This window comes from Beta vulgaris, chromosome 9 (assembly GCF_026745355.1).
Source record: "Beta vulgaris subsp. vulgaris cultivar EL10 chromosome 9, EL10.2, whole genome shotgun sequence".
In the NCBI taxonomy this organism is placed as follows: Eukaryota; Viridiplantae; Streptophyta; class Magnoliopsida; order Caryophyllales; family Amaranthaceae; genus Beta; species Beta vulgaris.
Genome location: NC_079210.1, coordinates 12634161 through 12653424, shown reverse-complemented (window position 1 = coordinate 12653424; position 19264 = coordinate 12634161). Strand labels below are relative to the sequence as shown.

At 38.4% G+C, this 19264-nt stretch overlaps 1 non-coding gene across 1 annotated transcript; it reads left to right on the top strand.

Annotated features, from left to right (window-relative positions):
* Positions 1-1927: 1927 nt before the first annotated feature.
* On the top strand, positions 1928-2034 carry LOC125493881 (small nucleolar RNA R71). Its single transcript, XR_007270208.2, has one exon. It is a non-coding gene; the product is annotated as a small nucleolar RNA R71 (small nucleolar RNA).
* The last annotated feature ends 17230 nt before the right edge of the window (positions 2035-19264 follow it).

Sequence of the window (19264 nt, the reverse complement as noted above, 5' to 3'; positions counted from 1 at the left end):
GCATATCGCAGAGAAGGGGGAAGGGGTTTCAGTTCAGGTTTCTTTACCTCTACCGGTGAGTAGCACATACTAACCGTTCACCTCTGAGTGGTAATACGTCAAGCTCGACACAGGTAAAAGCTGCTTCCCAAGCATCCACTTCAGTAGTCCGGATAATATCATCACCTGTGGAAGAGGTAAAACAAAGCAAAGCCTCCAGAGGATCCCGCAGAAGGGATTGAGGCATGTCATCATTAACCAGCACATCAATGACATCTATTCTTAACAGGCTTCCTCTAGCATGGGACTTTTCAAAGCATTGGTCAAACTAAAATTACCTTATCATCCCCCACAGTCAAAGTCAATTTCCCATTTTTAACATCTATGACAGCTCCAGCAGTATGAAGGAATGGTCTCCCTAAAATGATTGGGATTTGAGTATCCTCTTCCATGTCAAGCACAACAAAATCCACAGGAATATAAAATTTACCTACCCTCACAGGAACGTCCTCTAAGATACCTAGGGGGTATTTAACAGAACGGTCAGCCATTTGAAGAGTAATGTTGGTACATTTTAAATCTCCCATGTCAAGCTTTTTGCAAACAGTCAAGGGCATGACACTAACACTAGCACCTAAATCACATAAGGCTTTGTCAATAAATATGGTGCCAATATTACAAGGGATGGAGAAACTCCCCGGATCTTTCAATTTAGGAGGGGATTGATTTTGCAAAAGAGCACTACATTCTTCAGTAAAGGCAACAGTTTCTACTGCATTAAAGGCTCTTTTCCTAGTCAAAATTTCCTTCAAAAATTTAGCATATGCAGGTACTTGAGTAATGAGTTCAGTAAATGGACAGTTACCTGAAGATTTTCACTACCTCCATAAACTTACCAAGTTGGTGATCCAGCTTATTCTTTGATAGACGAGTGGGGAATGGTAACCTTTATCGCAGGAGTGGTAGGAATCTTTTTCGGTACTATCTGCTTCTCTGCATTTGTGTTGGTGGTAGCCTCAGGAGCTGACGAAGTTTCAGTAGTCTGCATTTTTTTCTGGCTCAACCGGACCATCCTTAGGCATTGGGGGACCATCATAATGTTTCCACTCCTAAGAGTGATGGCATTGGCAGTGTCCCTTGGTTGCATTGATTGTGAAGGTAAGGCCCCAGGTGGCCTACTAGCAGAAGAACTAGCCAACTGAGCTAGTTGAGTCTCCAACATCTTGTTATGCGTGCCCAAATTTTCCAGTTGAGCTTTTGTGTCAGCTTGAAAAGCATTGAACCCTTTCTGCATCTGGAACATCATATTCTTCAACTCTGTCATGGCTGGGTCAGCAGAGGAGCAGGTGTGAGGTGCTTGATTTCTCTGAAAACCAGGTGGAGCTTGTTGTGGAGGTTGGTATTGTTGACCCTGTTGTTGAGGATATGGTTGTTGAGGTTGAGGGTTCAACACATTAGTACTCCTATATGAGAGGTTGGATGGTGTCTTAACCCAGGATTTAGGTGTTGGAATATGGGTTGAACTGGTTCCTAGGTTGTGACTGGAAAGCATTGACGGCCTCACAGTTATTTCCCAAGCGCAGGACACTCTTGAGAGTTGTGCCCAGATATTCCACAAGCATCACATATATGCACATTATAGTTAGAAGCACTAGCCATCGCATTAACACCATATGGGAGGAATCATTACCTAACTTCAGGGATCAATCTTTCTGAGTTAGAGAGCTAGTTGCCCAGACAGTAGGAAATGGCTTCAACATCATGTTTACCTCCCTTTTTCAAAGAGGAACGAATGGTAGAGGCTTGATTAGATGCTAGCTTCTCCAAAAGTTCATACCCTTCCTCAATTGCTTTATCCATGAAGAACCCACCAGATGCTCCATCAATTACCCGTCGTGTATCTGCATCAACTCTAGTGTAGAAAATCTGACACAAGTACCACTGGTCCAACCCATGATGAGGACATAGACGCTGCAGATCCTTGAACCGCTCCCAAGCTTCATATAGAGATTCACCAGGATCTTGGGTGAAAGTAACTATGGCATGTCTCATATCTGCAGTTTTCTGGTAAGGGTACCACTTGATAGAAAATCTTGGAAAGTTCTGGCCAGGTGGTGATGGTGGAAGGCAGCTTATTATACCAGAACAAAGCTTTATCGCGCAGAGAGAAACCAAATAGAAGGAGTTTCATCTCATCAGGAGTAACACCAGCTTGCTGCTGATTTGGGTCTTCAGATGGTAACCCAGCGAACTGATTGTTCTGAACCATATTCAGAACATGAGACTTGATCTCAAAATTTGTAGCAGCAATAGTGGGCATCCGTACCCCAGTAGGCACGTTATCAGGAGATGGTGTGGATAGTCTCTGAAGGTTCGAGTAACATTTCACCCATGTTGAGAGTAATAGGTGAGGTGGGGTTTCTTGGTGTGGGGAAGATGGTGGAGAAGGTGTCTTTTGGAGGGTGATCCCTGCAGCCAGCTTAGCTTGTTTAGTTTTCTTTCTGAGTCTACGAGCGGCTTTTTCATTCTCCGGATCGAACGGGATGATATTTGGGGATTTCAATTTCCTAATCATACACCAAAAACACTAAAACAAACGTGAGATGCTCCAAAGAACAGGTGTTCTTCAGAGTAGAGGTTAGTGTAATACTATAATTCAGACAAAATAAAATAAACCGTCTCCCCGGCAACGACGCCAAAATTTGATAGGCTAAAGTCGTATCACCTAATCAAAAATAACCTAAGGTCCACTAACTAGTAGTCAGGGAAGTCAGGATCGAATCCACAGGGAGAAGTTATATTATCGTATCTGAACTCTAATATTACACTAACGAAATCAGATGAATGGTTGTGTTACTAAACTAAGCAGATAACATAACTAAATATGAAGGTGTAAATACATTAATAAAGTACTAGAATCATGGAACACTATGCATACAATTCGGGAAATCAGGGATAAACAATAACCACCTAGTAAGTCAACTATCTAGGGCACATGTAATTTCTCTCGAACATTACCTCCCTCAAAGATCACCCAGCCGCTCTCGCATAGTCAAGGGTCACTTTGCCTAATAATTGAAAGCCTATACGGTATCTCTCCTCTCGAAGTAGATTCAGTATTGCAAACAATAGAATATAAATCAGGCCTAACTTATAATCTAGCATGAAGAATCAATCAAAGGAAACAGTTGAAATACAAGATAATCAAACTAATCTATCAATCCCATTGCATACATAGATCTCCACAATTCTAGATATAGATACTCACTCATAATCATGAAAACAATAAAAAAAGTCATATAAAAACTCATACTTTGAAACATGGCAAATAACTAAGAAAATAATCTAATTAACAATGGAAGAAATAACAAAGAAATAATGAAGAAAGATTACCGAATTATATTGAACTTGAATAAGAAAAAGGTTTGATCTTGAATTGAAATCACAAAGCACTAAATTAAGGTTCTTGAAACACTCTCTAGAGAAAACTAATAATAAAAACCAAGATAAGCTAATAATTCTGATTTTCTATTTATACAAGCCCTAAAACAATAGCCAAGAGTCTCGAAAAACGGGCCCGTATTCATTAAAAAAACGCATGTCGTCAGTCACCCGATCGGGCGGAATATGCCCGATGAAATCGGGCTCCAAAGCATAGGAGAGGACCAAAATCCACAGCCGCCCGATGAAATTGGGCTGACCCGCCCGATGCCATCCGGCGGCCTATGAAGGTAGCATTTTCACAGCAGCTGGCAGAGGCACCCGATGTCGGGCCACGTCGCCCGATCGGGCGGAACACCGAATCACGACTGGGCGTCCAGCGCCCGATCGGGCCCGCAGCAGAATCCTGAAATTTGTTTCTTCGCCCGATCGGGTTGGGCCGCCCGATCACATCGAGCCGATCAGCCTAGGCTCGTTCCTTGTTCTTCCTTTGCTCAAAGTCCCGGAAAGCATCCTCGGGATCGTGGTACTCAGCGTCCAACCTCTCTTAATCCAATGTGCGATCATATAAAGTAGGTAATAGCTCCCCAAAACCTACAATCCAATACAGAACAGCAAACCACAACTAGATGGAGAGAGTTAGTACCAAATGGCTCCTAAGAGCACCATAACCACAACTTTTAGCATATAAATAGGGGAGAAAAACTCTATATAAAATCATAACATCACCCCCCACCAAATTCGACGGCACCCATACCAATTCGAAAATTGGTGCCTTAGCCACCCTAATCTCCCTCACCTTATTTCGTCTGTTTGGAACCTACCCATCGCTGGTTCGGCCATGTATTGCTTCACAAAATATCTCTCAATGTTTCGACAACACCTCAAGAGATGGTGTTTGGATCATAAAGTCCTTTGGGGTATCAATTGGAAAGAGTATTCTGCGACACTTACAAGCACCGCGGCCGATGTCTCCAATCTTCGTCAGGGCAATGAGTTGATGATCCAACGCCAAAATTTGTTGGATCATTCTCTCCTCGCATACTCTTATTGGTGACAATGCTCGAAAGATATGTACATCTAGTCTGGCAAACTTCCTTCAATGTACTTTTTTAACAAGATGCGGCAACGTCAACGTTACAACTACATCTCCCTCCTAAAAGATGTAGATGGTCACTGGACTGCTGATTTGCATGACATTTCGGAAACTATACTGAATCATTTCAAAAGCTCCTATTGTATCCATCAAGAGTCTAGTTTGCCTTCGCCAGAACATGGGGAGGCCATAAACCTAGTGCTCAGGGAAATGCACTTACCTCATCTTCTGATATCCAGCAACAACAACTTCTATGGCCTTTCTCCGAAGATGAGATCCAAGCGGCTACGTTCAAAATTGGGAATGCCAAATCTCCAGGGCTGGATGGGTTTTCAGCGGAATTTTTTAAAGCTCACTGGGCCCTTTCTAGGGCAACATGTGATTCAAGCTGTTACTCGTTTCCTTTCCACGGGATTCCTCCTTCACAAGTTGAACCAGTCGCTTATTGTATTGTTGCCCAAAGGTCCGAACCCTGAGGATGTTACTCAATTTCTCCCTATAAGTCTCTGCAATACAATTTACAAATGCGCTTCCAAATTTATGGTTAATCGAATGCAACCAATGTTATCAGATCTTATTGTTGACATCCAAAGTGCCTTCATTCTGGGTCGTCATATGGATGATAACATCTTGATTAGTCATGAACTCACCCACATCATCAATAAGCGGCACGGTAACGTTCATCTTGCCACCCTGAAAATTGACAAGAATAAGGCCTATGATCAAGTTAGCTGGTTGTTTCTTCTGAAGGTCCTCAAGGCCTATGGGTTTCCTGATCACTGGGTACAATTAATTCATCAGTGTATCACCACTGTCACATATCGGATACTTGTTAATAGGCAAATTTCTGAACCCTTTACCCCACATTGTGGCCTACGACAGGGCGACCCCCTCTCGCCTTATTTGTTCCTTTTCTGTATGGATATCCTTTCGAGAGTTGCCACTGATATCCGCCGTTTTGACAGCTTTTGAGTGCACATTATATGCCCCTTCTATCTCACATATGTTTTCTGCTGATGATGTTATACTTTTTTTCAAAACCTCAGTTGCATCCTTTACGGAGGTTTCAAAACTCCTCGAGCGATTCTACCATATTTCTGGACAAATGATCAGTCTACGAAAGTCATATGTCAAATCTTAGCCCCAATGTTCTCGATACTGTGGTTGGCACTTATAAAGGAATTATTCAGTTAGAAGCCACACACTCTCTCGGGACATACCTTGGGGCTCCAGTGGATATTCAGGACAAAAAAACCAAGCACTTCACCTTTCTACTGGATAAAGTTTCTCAGCGTATAGCAGCATGGAGTCATTCTCCCATTTATCAAGCAGAAAAGTTAATCCTCATCAATTCGGTGCTTATTGCTTCTCTTGCTCATGTTCTCTCTATATTACTTGTTCCCACAACCATTGCCAACAAGGTGGATGCCATGGTTGCTCGTTTTTTTGGAATAATTCCTCTGGTAAAGGAATTGCTTGGAGGAAGAAGGAAATTTTGCATATGCCTAAAGGGGCTAGTGGTCTCGGCCTGCGTAGTCTTGCATTTCATAATCGATCTTTATTGATCAAGAAGGTTTGGCGTATTCATCACAACCCCCATCTCCTCATCAACAAGGTATTTACCTTTACTCCTCTCTTCAGTGGTCTTCCGCTTGCCAACCTACGTCCTTTAAAAAATCAAAGCTCTTGGGGCTCTCAGGGTCTCCATCAAGCTGAACGCATTCTTGTGGGACATTATGCTTGGAAAATTGGTGCAAACTATCCACTACTCACAACCAAACAAAAATGGGTTAATGGCATTGTTCCAATCTTCCACGACCATGTAACGCTCAGAACAGTGAATACAGTAACCGTAGGTTCTCTCGTGCTGCCTCATCACAGGGGTGGAATGTACCACGACTTCATTCTGTGTTTGCCTCGGAGACTGCACTCGCCATTAGGGGTATGGAGGTCCCGCTTCTCACTAATGTTTCAGATACTTCTTTTTGGCCTTTGACAACTTCTGGCCAATATACAACTAAATCTGGTTACTATCTTCTTTCTCGGAAAATTGAAATATGTAGCATGAACCCCCTTTAGTTTCAAAATTCTTTCGAGTTCTATGGGGTCTGCGCATCATGCCTAAATGGAAACTTTTCCTCTGGAAACTTTGGCACAATAGTTTAGCAATGGCTTCCAATCTTTCGCGTCGCGGCATGGCTGTCTCGGATGCCTGTCCAATCTGCGCCATAGATCCTGAGAATGGCCAACATCTTTTCAGGTTTTGTCCTCTGGCCTCTAGTGCTTGGCGCACCAGCCAGTTGGGTATCAATTCGACCACGGTGCCTACATCTCCTTTAAAGATTGGCTCATTGCCTGATTTATGTATTTTCACCGACAGGATGGCTGCACTAGGGATGGTCTCCCGCTTTTTATTGCCACCTTATGGGCTATCTGGCAGAGTCCCAAGGACAAAATTTTCAATAATATCACACCGGACTTTGAACTCATCTGCTCTCTTGTGCAACAATTCATTCAGCAACATGTCACGTTCCTCTCCACTCCACCACCATGCACCCTACTTTTGAGATAGCCGCCTGGGCCTCCAGAGTTTCTTATGGCCAATCTTTGTTCCTCCTTTCGAGGTGTTCCTCAGATACACCTACAAGTGGATGGATCCTGGAAGGATACCTCTCCAGTTGCTGGTATTGCATGGGTGGCAGAACATATATTAACCAGGGGCCGGGAGGGCTAGGGTAAATGCATTTTTACGCATTCTCCACTTCTGGCCAAAGATCAAGTGTGTCTTGGGGCCTTGGTATGGGCACACGGTCAAGGCTATCATCGGATAGCGGTTAGTACAGATTCTGCACTTGTGGTACGGAGCCTACTTAATCCATCAACGCACCCAGTTTCAACTAAATGGACCGTCAAAGATATTTTCTCGTTCGAAAGTAAATTTCAGTGGTGCCGTATCACAAAGGTTAATCATACGCAGGTCCAGATGGCCCATGACCTCGCTACTCATGTTCGTCGGGGCCAACTTCCGACTGTTCGTTTCTAGTTATTATGTTTCTTCTGTTTATTTTATTGTAAGTTTTCGAGATGTCCAAAAAATAAATAAATAAATCAACATATATCAAGACGAATCTAATAGTGTCGTCTCAACTATATGTGGGGAATTGTAGGATTAACAAAACATGAGGCCTTCATTTCAAGGTCTACAAGTAAAATTTAAATAATGGAGATTAAATATAGAGTTTGAGGTATCAGTAAGTATCAAGTATATGCCAAATTTTAAAATATCAAGTCAATAGACAATAGAAATGTTTGTGGCATGTTTCTAAATACTTCCCGAGTTTTCTTAATTTTTACTTGTAACGTTTTTCACTTTTGATGATTCTCCGTTGTTGGCAACTTTTCCACTGTTATCGATATGATCTATTTCTCTCTTTCCTAGCACATGAGATTCTTGTTTTATATCTCTCTATCTTTTCCTTACCATTGGTCCTTGTGCAAAGTGAGACGTTACAAGTAAAAAAGTTCTAGAAGTAAATGGTAAATTTTTACTTTCATACACACTTTTGATCGTTACAATTAACATATAAATAGTAACAAGATGAAGTATTACATTAATTTTAAAAATGGACGAAGTCTCTTGCACATGATTTCATTTACATTGAAGAAGTGACACTGTTGAAGCCATGATGTATAGCGCACAACACATGTGAATGCCCCACATTGATAAAAGAAGAGAGATGAGTTCACTTTATAATGCAAAAGGGCTACTTTCCTTATTGCCATATGGTTTTAAGGTGGAACCTCCTTTATTTTATGAAGTGAACTCTCTCTCGGCCTTGTGATGGCCCAGAATCGTATTTAACATAGTATCAGAGCCAGGCCTATAGTTGGACCGTTAATTTACTTTTGGCCAATTGAAAAGGGAACTCACATGTGAGGGAAAGTGTTAAAGCTATGATGTATAGCGCACAACAATTGTAAGCGTCACAATTTGATAAAAGAAAAGAGATGAGTTTAATTTATAATGCAAGGGGCTACTCCCCTTATTGCCATATAATTTTAAGGTGGAACACCCTTTATCTTGTGAAGTGGACCCACTCTTCTTATGATCGACGCGGCCCAGACCCATATTCAACAGACATTCTTCTAATATAGATGTAATAATTGGGGTTTAAAATCACTAGTAGAATAATTGCTTATTGCTGCGGTGATATTGATGCGGTTTTAACCATACGCAGCAATATATCACGTAGAAAGAAAAGGAAAAATATATAATAACCATTTTGTAACAGCCCCCATCATAGCTTATCTTAAATTAATTAAAAATTGTACTTAACAGCATTAGCGGAAGCAAAAGAAAATCACAATCAAAGGGTACGGAGCCTGTCACTTGCTGGAGTCAACCCATCAGTATGGCTGAATTGACTCTACGAGCTGATTTAAAAAGAAACATACATCACACAAAATATAGTTTAGTTATTACAGGTCCAAAATAAAATTATAATGTATATTTAAACATTCTTCATAAAACAGAAGTAAGTCGCAAAATATGATCATGTTCAAGCTTGGATCTCCTATGATAGTTAAGACATGACTTCACTACAGCTCTTCCGTCGGCCTACCTTAGCTTGCTATTTCCTGCACAAGAGTCTGCCCCCACCAGGGCAGGTTCATAGAACAAAATCAGCTTACGCTGGTATGTAAATCAATCCAAAACTAATTATGATGGCTAAAAACTAAGGAGTGATCACACTCCAAAGGTACTGATGCAAATCAATACTTTAAGAAAAATACACTATTATCGTAAAGTTACACAATTTAATTGTTCACATGTTCATTGTAAACATCTACATACGAATACAAGTTTAAAATAGTTTATATTGGAGCGTAGGAAGAAGATAACACAATGAGGTGCACCAAGATCTAACCTCCACACAATTCGGAGTTAAACTCCTACTATTTACTCGCTTGCAAGCTTTTATAGGACATGTCCTCACACATATTACACACACTCCTCTTAACTACGCAAAACGGATTCTCATTCACTAATAACAACATACTTTACTAAAACAATTTGCGAAAAACCGTGATCAATCTTGAGTTGTAAAAATTGATCCAAAGTTTGGGTAAGGATGGATTAATGGACTTAAGAAAGTAGCTACATTATTTTAGAGATGCAAAATAAGTTTAGGAATCCACACAATTCGACTTAAACAAACATAGGAATAATTTGGGTTTGATGTGTGTAAAAAGGTGATTTCGGACCTTATAAAGAAGAATTCTTTTGAACAGAATTTGATCCTCAAATGTAATTTTAGTAATATGAGTAAAATCATTTCCAACCTACTGTAAATATTCAAATGTTACAGGGAAATGTTCCCCTTGAAGAGGTTATAGAAAACCGATGATTTTAAAAACGCAGTTTACAAATGATTTTCTAAGCTTCTAATGTAATACGCAATGTTGTAGTAATTCCTATCAATGTATATCATGGAAACTAAGTATTCCTTGTCAAAATTAACTCAATATAAATTCAATGCAATCTTTTTGGAACATTAATAGCATTCTCAATAGAGGTCACGTAGTAAAAAAAAATGCTTTTAACAACACTTTTAGTGTAAAAATTCTACTACTATCCTAAGAGATGTCCGCAACTATCAACATACATACATACATATGACAACTTAATATCATCTAACCTACTGCCTAGTCACCAAAATCCATCCCAAATACAAGTAACCACAATCCTTTACCAAACCGAATAAAATCCACATTTTATCCTTCCTAGGGTGAGAAAAGAAATCCCATTTCATTTGTTTTTCCAACATGCAAAGGTTTATACTTAACTATCATCAAAATACAGAAACTAATAGTCATTCAAACCAAAAATTCGACCTCAATCTCGTTCTCCAAATAAATCCAATAATTTTCATAATACTTAACTTTCAAAAAGGGTTTGAATTTGCGTACCTTAACTTGTAAGTGATGCAACTCGACTTCTCCTTGTCCTTAGGATGAGATTTTTACTTCTTTGGAATCCTTAAACACCTATTTATATCCACACAAAAATTGATAAGAAATTAACTAAGGAAAGTATCACAATTTACCCAAACAATTCAGCATACTTACTGTTTTTCTGGTTGAAGAAGATATCTCTTTTTCTTGAACTTCTTGACCTTGTACGGATGATTTCTTGGCTACCCGGTGTGCTCGTATATGTATATAAGGAGAATCAGGTCTTTCATACAAGAGTTATGGGGGAAACATTCAAAAAAAAAAAAAAAACACAATCAGAGGTGAGCTCTGCTGTAGCGCCAGATATGGCGTATGGAAGAGGAAAGAGGAGAGTGTTTTGGGCAGTGGACTTTTGTCTTAATTTGGTGATGAAACTTATGTGGGATATGGAGGTATATGTGAGGAAGGTATAGGTATATCTCTCTAGCCTTGGTCGACATATTTAAGTTGGTTAATATGGTTACATTCCACTTGGTGCATTTTAAACATTTTCCAGCTCTTCTCTTTTGTCTAAACATGACTCCAAATCTTATAATATACCATATGCTAGTGATCTAAATTTTCACAAGATGATTATTTCACCCCAAAATATCCTCAACATATACTCCCTTGATCTACCTAAAGCCATATATTAAAAGAAATTCTAAAGTCCATTCTATTAAGCATTCCCGTTAATTTGCTTAATACTCGATACGTAATTCCTAACTTCCAATGATTCTCAACTCTTACAATTTAACTTCCTTAAATAAGATGTACATCCTAGTACCCGGATAACATTGTCCACATTCTCATTTAACTAGTGATATTATTATTATTATATAATTCCTTCTAAGCAATAATACACGTAAACACAATTTATTTTCACACAAAACTTGTCATACGTATTATCTACGTACGATCACATATAAATTTCATGACTTAGTTTACTTAATCACATACTAAACCTTTTTTATTTACCGGCTGTTACACGTTTCCCCCCTTAAGAAATTTCGTCCCGAAACTTAAGTCGTACCTTAGAAAAGTTGCGGATAGTGGTGCTTCATATCAGCCTCTTTTTCCCAAGTAGCCTCCTCCGAATCATGACTGGACCATAATACCTTGACCAATGGTATGACTTGATTCCCTAGAACCTTTTCGCGTCGGTCCAATATTTTGATCAGTTTCTCTTCGTAGCTAAGAGTCTCATCAAGTTGTAATGGTTCATGAGATAGCACATGGGAGGGGTCATGTACATACTTCCTAAGTTGTGATACATGGAAAACATTATGGATGCAAGACAGTTCAGTTGGCAATGCAATTTCATAAGCTACCTCTCCAACTCTTTTTAAGATCTCATAAGGTCCAATGAACTTCGGACTAAGTTTGCCTCGAATACCGAATCTTTTTACGCCCGTAGTAGGGGAAACTTTAAGGAAAACTTTATCACCAACTTCAAATTCCTTTTTCCTCCTCCTTATGTCTGCGTATTTCTTCTGACGATCCTGAGCGGTTTTCATCTTTTCTCGAATTAGTTGGATTTGATCCATAGTCTCTTGAACCAACTCTGGCCCTACAGGTACCCTATCTCTCAAATCTTCCCAACAAATCGGTGTTCGGCATTTCCGACCGTATAGGGCTTCAGATGGAGTCATCCCAATTGTGGCTTGATGACTATTGTTGTTAGAGAATTCTATCAAAGCTAAATGATCTTCCAAGATCCTTGGATTTTCAAAACACAAGCTCGTAACATATCTTCCAAAACCTGAATTGTGCGTTCAGTTTGACCATCGGTAGATGGAATGTCGTGCTAAATTTCAATGTAGTTCCAAAAGCTTCCTGAAGTTTCTCCCAGAAGTGAGCCAAAAATTGAGGGTCCCTATCAGAGATGACGCTTACCGGTACCCCATGGAGACAAACAACATTCCGAATGTAGGCATCAGCCATCTGCGACTGATTCCATGTTCCTTTTATTGCAAGACATTGTGCCGTTTTATTGAGACGATCCACTATCACCCAGATCGAGTCATTTCCTTTTCAAGACCTCGGTAACCCAGCCACGAAATCCATTGAGACATACTCCCATTTCCATTCCGGAATAGGTAATGGTTGTAACAGCCCAGGTGTCTTCTGGCATTCAAACTTCACTTTTTGACATGTTAAACATTTTCCCACATAACTAGTTACATCTCTCTTGAGACCTCTCCACCAAAAGTACTTCTTAAGGTCTCGAACCATTTTGTCCCTACCAGGATGCACTGAATATGGACTACTATGAGCTTCTCTCAAAACCCTCTGTCTTAAATCCTGGTCCTCGGGAACACACAATTGTCCCCTCAGTCTAATACTTCCATCTTCATACAGAGCAAAATCCTGAGCCTCACCATTCTTTATCATTCCTTTGATACCCTGCAGGAATACATCCTTACCTTGCTTTTCCCAAATCTCCGAGTATAAATCAGGTTGGACAGTTAAAGCATTAATGGTTTCCCCAATTTCCCCTAAACGTACTAAGACGAGTTCAAACAACTCGATCTCTTTACTTAGCTCATCTGACATTGTTGATAGGAGGCTTAATTCACTCCTTAGTCTTCTACTGAGTGCATCTGCCACCTTGTTTGCTTTTCCGGGATGATACCGAATGTCGATGTCGTAATTTTTGAGCAGTTCTAACCATCTTCTTTGCCTCATGTTCATATCTTTTTGAGTGAAAATATATTTCGAACTTTTATGATTCATGAACACCTTAAATGAAACCCCGTACGAATAATGTCGGCACAATTTCACAGCAAAGACAACTGCAGCTAACTCAAGATCATGCACGGGATAGTTTTTCTCATCCGTGATATTGATGCGGTTTTACCCATACGCAGCAATATATCACGTAGAAAGAAAAGGAAAAATATATAATAACCATTTTGTAACAGCCCCCATCATAGCTTATCTTAAATTAATTAAAAATTGTACTTAACAACATTAGCGGAAGCAAAAGAAAATCATAATCAAAGGGTACGGAGCCTGTCACTTGCTGGAGTCAACCCATTAGTATGGCTGAATTGACTCTACGAGATTATTTAAAAAGAAACATACATCACACAAAATATAGTTTAGTTATTACAGGTCCAAAATAAAATTATAATGTATATTTAAACATTCTTCATAAAACAGAAGTAAGTCGCAAAATATGATCATGTTCAAGCTTGGATCTCCTATGATAGTTAAGACATGACTTCACTACAGCTCTTCCGTCGGCCTACCTTAGCTTGCTATTTCCTGCACAAGAGTCTGCCCCCACCAGGGCAGGTTCATAGAACAAAATCAGCTTACGCTGGTATGCAAATCAATCCAAAACTAATTATGATGGCTAAAAACTAAGGAGTGATCACACTCCAAAGGTATTGATGCAAATCAATACTTTAAGAAAAATACACTATTATCGTAAAGTTACACAATTTAATTGTTCACATGTTCATTGTAAACATCTACATACGAATCAAGTTTAAAATAGTTTATATTGGAGCGTAGGAAGAAGATAACACAATGAGGTGCACCAAGATCTAACCTCCACACAAATCGGAGTTAAACTCCTACTATTTACTCGCTTGCAAGCTTTTATAGGACATGTCCTCACACATATTACACACACTCCTCTTCACTATGCAAAACGGATTCTCATTCACTAATAACAACACACTTTACTAAAACAATTTGCGAAAAACCGTGATCAATCTTGAGTTGTAAAAATTGATCCAAAGTTTGGGTAAGGATGGATTAATGGACTTAAGAAAGTAGCTACATTATTTTATAGATGCAAAATAAGTTCAGGAATCCACACAATTCGACTTAAACAAACATAGGAATAATTTTGGTTTGATGTGTGTAAAAAGGTGATTTCGGACCTTATAAAGAAGAATTCTTTTGAACAGAATTTGATCCTCAAATATAATTTGAGTAATATGAGTAAAATCATTTCCAACCTACTGTAAATATTCAAATAATACAGGGAAATGTTCCCCTTGAAGAGGTTATAGAAAACCAAGTATAGTTCATTCTTAAAAACGCAGTTTACAAATGGTTTTCTAAGCTTCTAATGTAATATGCAATGTTGTAATAATTCCTATCAATGTATATCATGGAAACTAAGTATTCCTTGTCAAGATTAACTCAAAATAAATTCAATGCAATCTTTTTGCAACATTAATAGTATTCTCAATAGAGGTCACGTACTAAAAAAAATGCTTTTAACAACACTTTTAGTGTAAAAATTCTACTACTATCCTAAGAGATGTCCTCAACTATTAACATACATACATATTACAACTTAATATCATCTAACCTACTGCCTAGTCACCAAAATCCATCCCAAATACAAGTAACCACAATCCTTTACCAAACCGAATAAAATTCACATTTTATCCTTCCTAGGGTGAGAAAAGAAATCCCATTTCATTTGTTTTTCCAACATGCAAAGGTTTATAATTAACTATCATCAAAATACAGAAACTAATAGTCATTCAAACCAAAAATTCGACCTCAATCTCGTTCTCCAAATAAATCCAATAATTTTCATAATACTTAACTTCCAAAAAGGGTTTGAATTTGCATACCTTAACTTGTAAGTGGTGCAACTCGACTTCTCCTTGTCCTTACGATGAGATTTTTACTTATTTGGAATTCTTAAACACCTATTTATATCCACACAAAAATTCTTAAGAAATTACCTAAGGAAAGTATCTCAGTTTACCCAAACAATTCAGCATACTTACTGTTTTTCTGGTTGAAGAAGATATCTCTTTTTCTTGAACTTCTTGACCTTGAACGGATGATTTCTTGGCTACCCAGTCTGCGCCTATATGTATATAAGGAGAATCAGGTCTTGCATGCAAGAGTTACGGAGGAAAAATTCCAAAAAAAACACAATCAGAGGTGAGCTCTGTTGTACCGCCAGATATGGCGTATGGAAGAGGAAAGAGGAGAGTGTTTTGGGCAGTGGACTTTTGTCTGAATTTTGGTGATGAAACTTATGTGGAATATGGAGGTATATGTGAGTAAGGTATAGGTATATCTCTCCAGCCTTAGTCGACACATTTAAGTTGGTTAATATGGTTCCATTCCACTTTGTGCATTTTAAACAATTTCTTGCTCTTCTCTTTTGTCTAAACATGACTCCAAATCTTATAATATACCATATGCTAGTGATCTAACTTTTCACAAGATGATTATTTGACCCCAAAATATCCTTAACATATACTCCCTTGATTTACCTAAACCCATATATTGAAAGAAACTCTAAAGTCGATTCTATTAAGCATTCCCGTTAATTTGCTTAATAGCCGATATGTAATTCCTAACTTCCAATGATTCTCAACTCTTACAATTTAACTTCCTTAAATAAGATGTACATCCTAGTACCTGGATAACATTGTCCACATTATCATTTAACTAGTTATAGTATTATTATTATATAATTCCTTCTAAGCAATAATACACGTAAACACAATTTATTTTCACACACAACTTGTCATACGTATTATCTACGTACGATCACATATAAATTCCATGAGTTAGGTTACTTAATCACATACTAAACCTTCTTTATTTACGGGCTTTTACACATTTGCCGCGGTTTTGGCCGAAAACCACATCAATATGGTTTCAACGGAAATTTTTTATAATTCTTTTAACTATTTAACCAAATATATTGATGTGGTATCTGACAAGCGCCTCATCAATATATAAAAAAAAAAAAATTTAATCTATTATTGCGGTTCCTTCTAAAAACCAAAGCAATAAGGTTTAATAAAATGGGCGCCGTTTCCTTCCTCCTCATTCCTCACTTTCACTTTCATAGTAACATTCTTTACCCTCTCTAGATCTCCTTCCTCCTTTATATCTCCTCACCCTCTCTTCACCTAACAACGACCACCAACTGGCGCTTCCTCCCTCCTCACAGACAGGCACTTCCTCCCTCCTCAGCCACCGGCGCTTCCTCCCTCACGCCATCAACCTTCCTCCTCTATCTCTCCAAATCTCCTCGTTGCAACACTCGCTCGACACAACAAATCCAACGGCCGTGCTTCCTCCCTCGTTCGTTTGTTCAGATCTCCATCAACACGGGCCATCAACACTCGTTTGTTCTTCCTCGCCATCAACAACCGTTCGTTCACTCTCCTCGTCGTTCACCGTACCGGCGCCATCAGCGAGAAACGGATTTTCACTTGGAATCCGGTTCGTTCGTCGAAATCTGGTGGTTGATGCGAGCGATGCGAACGGAGACACTAAGGACCGGAGATCTTTTTTTTTTCGTTTTCCTTTTTTTCGGTTTTTAGATATGTTTGTAGATTTTTGTTTTAGGATTTTTTTTATTTATTTTCAATTTCTTAGTTTTTTAATATATTTTTTGTTTTTTATACATTCTATTGCTTCAGCTGTGTTCATCTTGAAGTTTTTTCTTGTTTATGTTGTCTATTTGGTATACGTTGTGTTGCTTTAGTTGTGTTCATCTTGAAGTCATTGTTACGTTTTTTTTTCTTCTTGAATGATTGAGTATCATTTACAGATGCGGTTTAAAGCCAAAACTGCATCAGTTAATCGTATTAACTGATGCACTTTAAAGCCAAAACTGCATTAGTTAATCACATTAATTGATCCTGTGTTAAGCTGAAAACCGCATCGAATTTTTCGAATTCTTCTAACAAAAAAGGGGCAGACCTGCATCACGCAGGTCTGCACTATCTTTCAAAGGTCCATAAATATTAAACGAATGAAAAAAAACCATACAAAACCAAAAAAATAAGTGAAGCTTGCACAACAGATTTTGAAATATAGTACAGCAAATTTTGAAGCTTATGTACCATAAAGGTACATATATATATGTAAAAAACCAAAATGTATATATACATATATATATACAATAACAATACATACCAATTTACCTTATTTCCAGTTTCCATAATACGTATATATATTATATATGTATACATACCAAAAGTATATACCAAAATTTCTAGTTCAACAATGGAAAAAACCAAAATTACAAAAAAAAAAAAAAAAAAGATCAGATCTAACTACAAAATATAAACGAAAACTCATATATAAACTAACTAACAGAATCAGATCTAACGGAAAAAAAGAAAAAACGTATATAAAATGAACGAAAATTACAAAAAAATGAACTAGATCTAACTAAAAATAAAAATTACAAAAAAAAAAAAAAGATCTAAATAAAAAAAAACGTAAATTACAAAAAATGAAAGAAAGAATGAACTACGAACTACATCAGATTTCCTTTATTTATTCTAAAAATCAAAATCACAAACCCTAATCAGAGAGTAAATCATAAAAACAAAACTATAATTCAAATGCTAAAGATCAACACAAAGAACCCTAAATGTTCACTAAAAGACTTGCCGGAAATGACGAAAATAGAGGGGAAGCATCGTTCGCTTCACTTGCGCAGCTTCGTTCACCAAAAACGAATGGTTCGTGGCGAAAATGGCGAGGAATTGTCGGTACTTGCCGGAGACGACAAAAAATCCACGAGCTGTGAGGAAGATGGAGAGAAAGAAATCCATTTTTGTAGCGTTAGAGGTGCATAGATTGAAGAAAAGGAGAGGGAAGGATGAAAGAGGGAAGTGAGAGTGGGCGTTTGAGAGAGGGAGGAGATAGTGGTGGCTGGGATTTAGTTTTTTGGTTTAGGAAGTCATCAGAGGACTAAGAGAGGAGAGAGGAAAGAGGGTGGGTGGGAGAGTAGGCTACAAATCAAAGTATTGAAATGGGATAAAATGGCCACGCGTGTTTTTTTTAAATAGGATGAAATGGGCTCAAAGAAAATGGGCCACACAAAAACTGAGCCACATGTTTCTTTTATAAGAAAAATTAACAAAAATATGATCCGGTCTTGTGAACCGGATCAGATTTATAAAACGCATCAGATTATAAAATATGATGCGGTTCACACAAGGACGACATCAGATTGTCCTCTCAGCTTTCCCTCCCATTTTTTATGTTGATTTTCGGATGCGGTTTTACGAAAATCGAATCTGTTACTTAGTGATAGATAAGATTTTTTCAACTAGTGTTTAGTTCACCATGTTTAATGAAAAATTTGTGAAGATGTGATTCCTGAAGCACTCGCTAAAAAGCGTGATACCATGCAATTTGAAGCAGGTCATGAATTATGTGACGCCATTCGAGTGAACCTTGTGACTTATAAATCTCAAGTTTTTTTATGGTGAGTGGAAAGAAACACTAACCCTTACAGTCCTTTGGGGGATTGAATTATCATTATTGGTCCTTGTTTTCCTTTCAAGATTCAAAAACCAAATCTCCAAAAGTCTTAGATCAACAATGTTATCCGTTCTTGGACCATATTATCTTAGGGCATTATAAACTTATAACACTTCCCTTTGCCCCAAAAACCCTCCCAACTTTGAATTGCCCTTATCCAATAAGCCCTTTAAAGGTTGAATTTCAGGGGTGTATGCAAGAGCATGGTTTCTGCGAATGAAACCTTTTAATGATAAGTGGTCCAAGAACAAACTTTTTCCCTTCTTAAGACTAGCTTCTTCCATTGGCTTCGATGGGGCTTTGTCCACTACTTTACTAGCTTATTGGGACCCTGCCATCAACTACTTCTTGTTCCGGTGGGGGCCAATGATTGTAACCTTAACTGATATTGCCTTTATTACTGGGACTTCTCCAACAACTAAATATGGAATTGATCTTCCCATCTTTAATCATATTAAGAGCACAGTT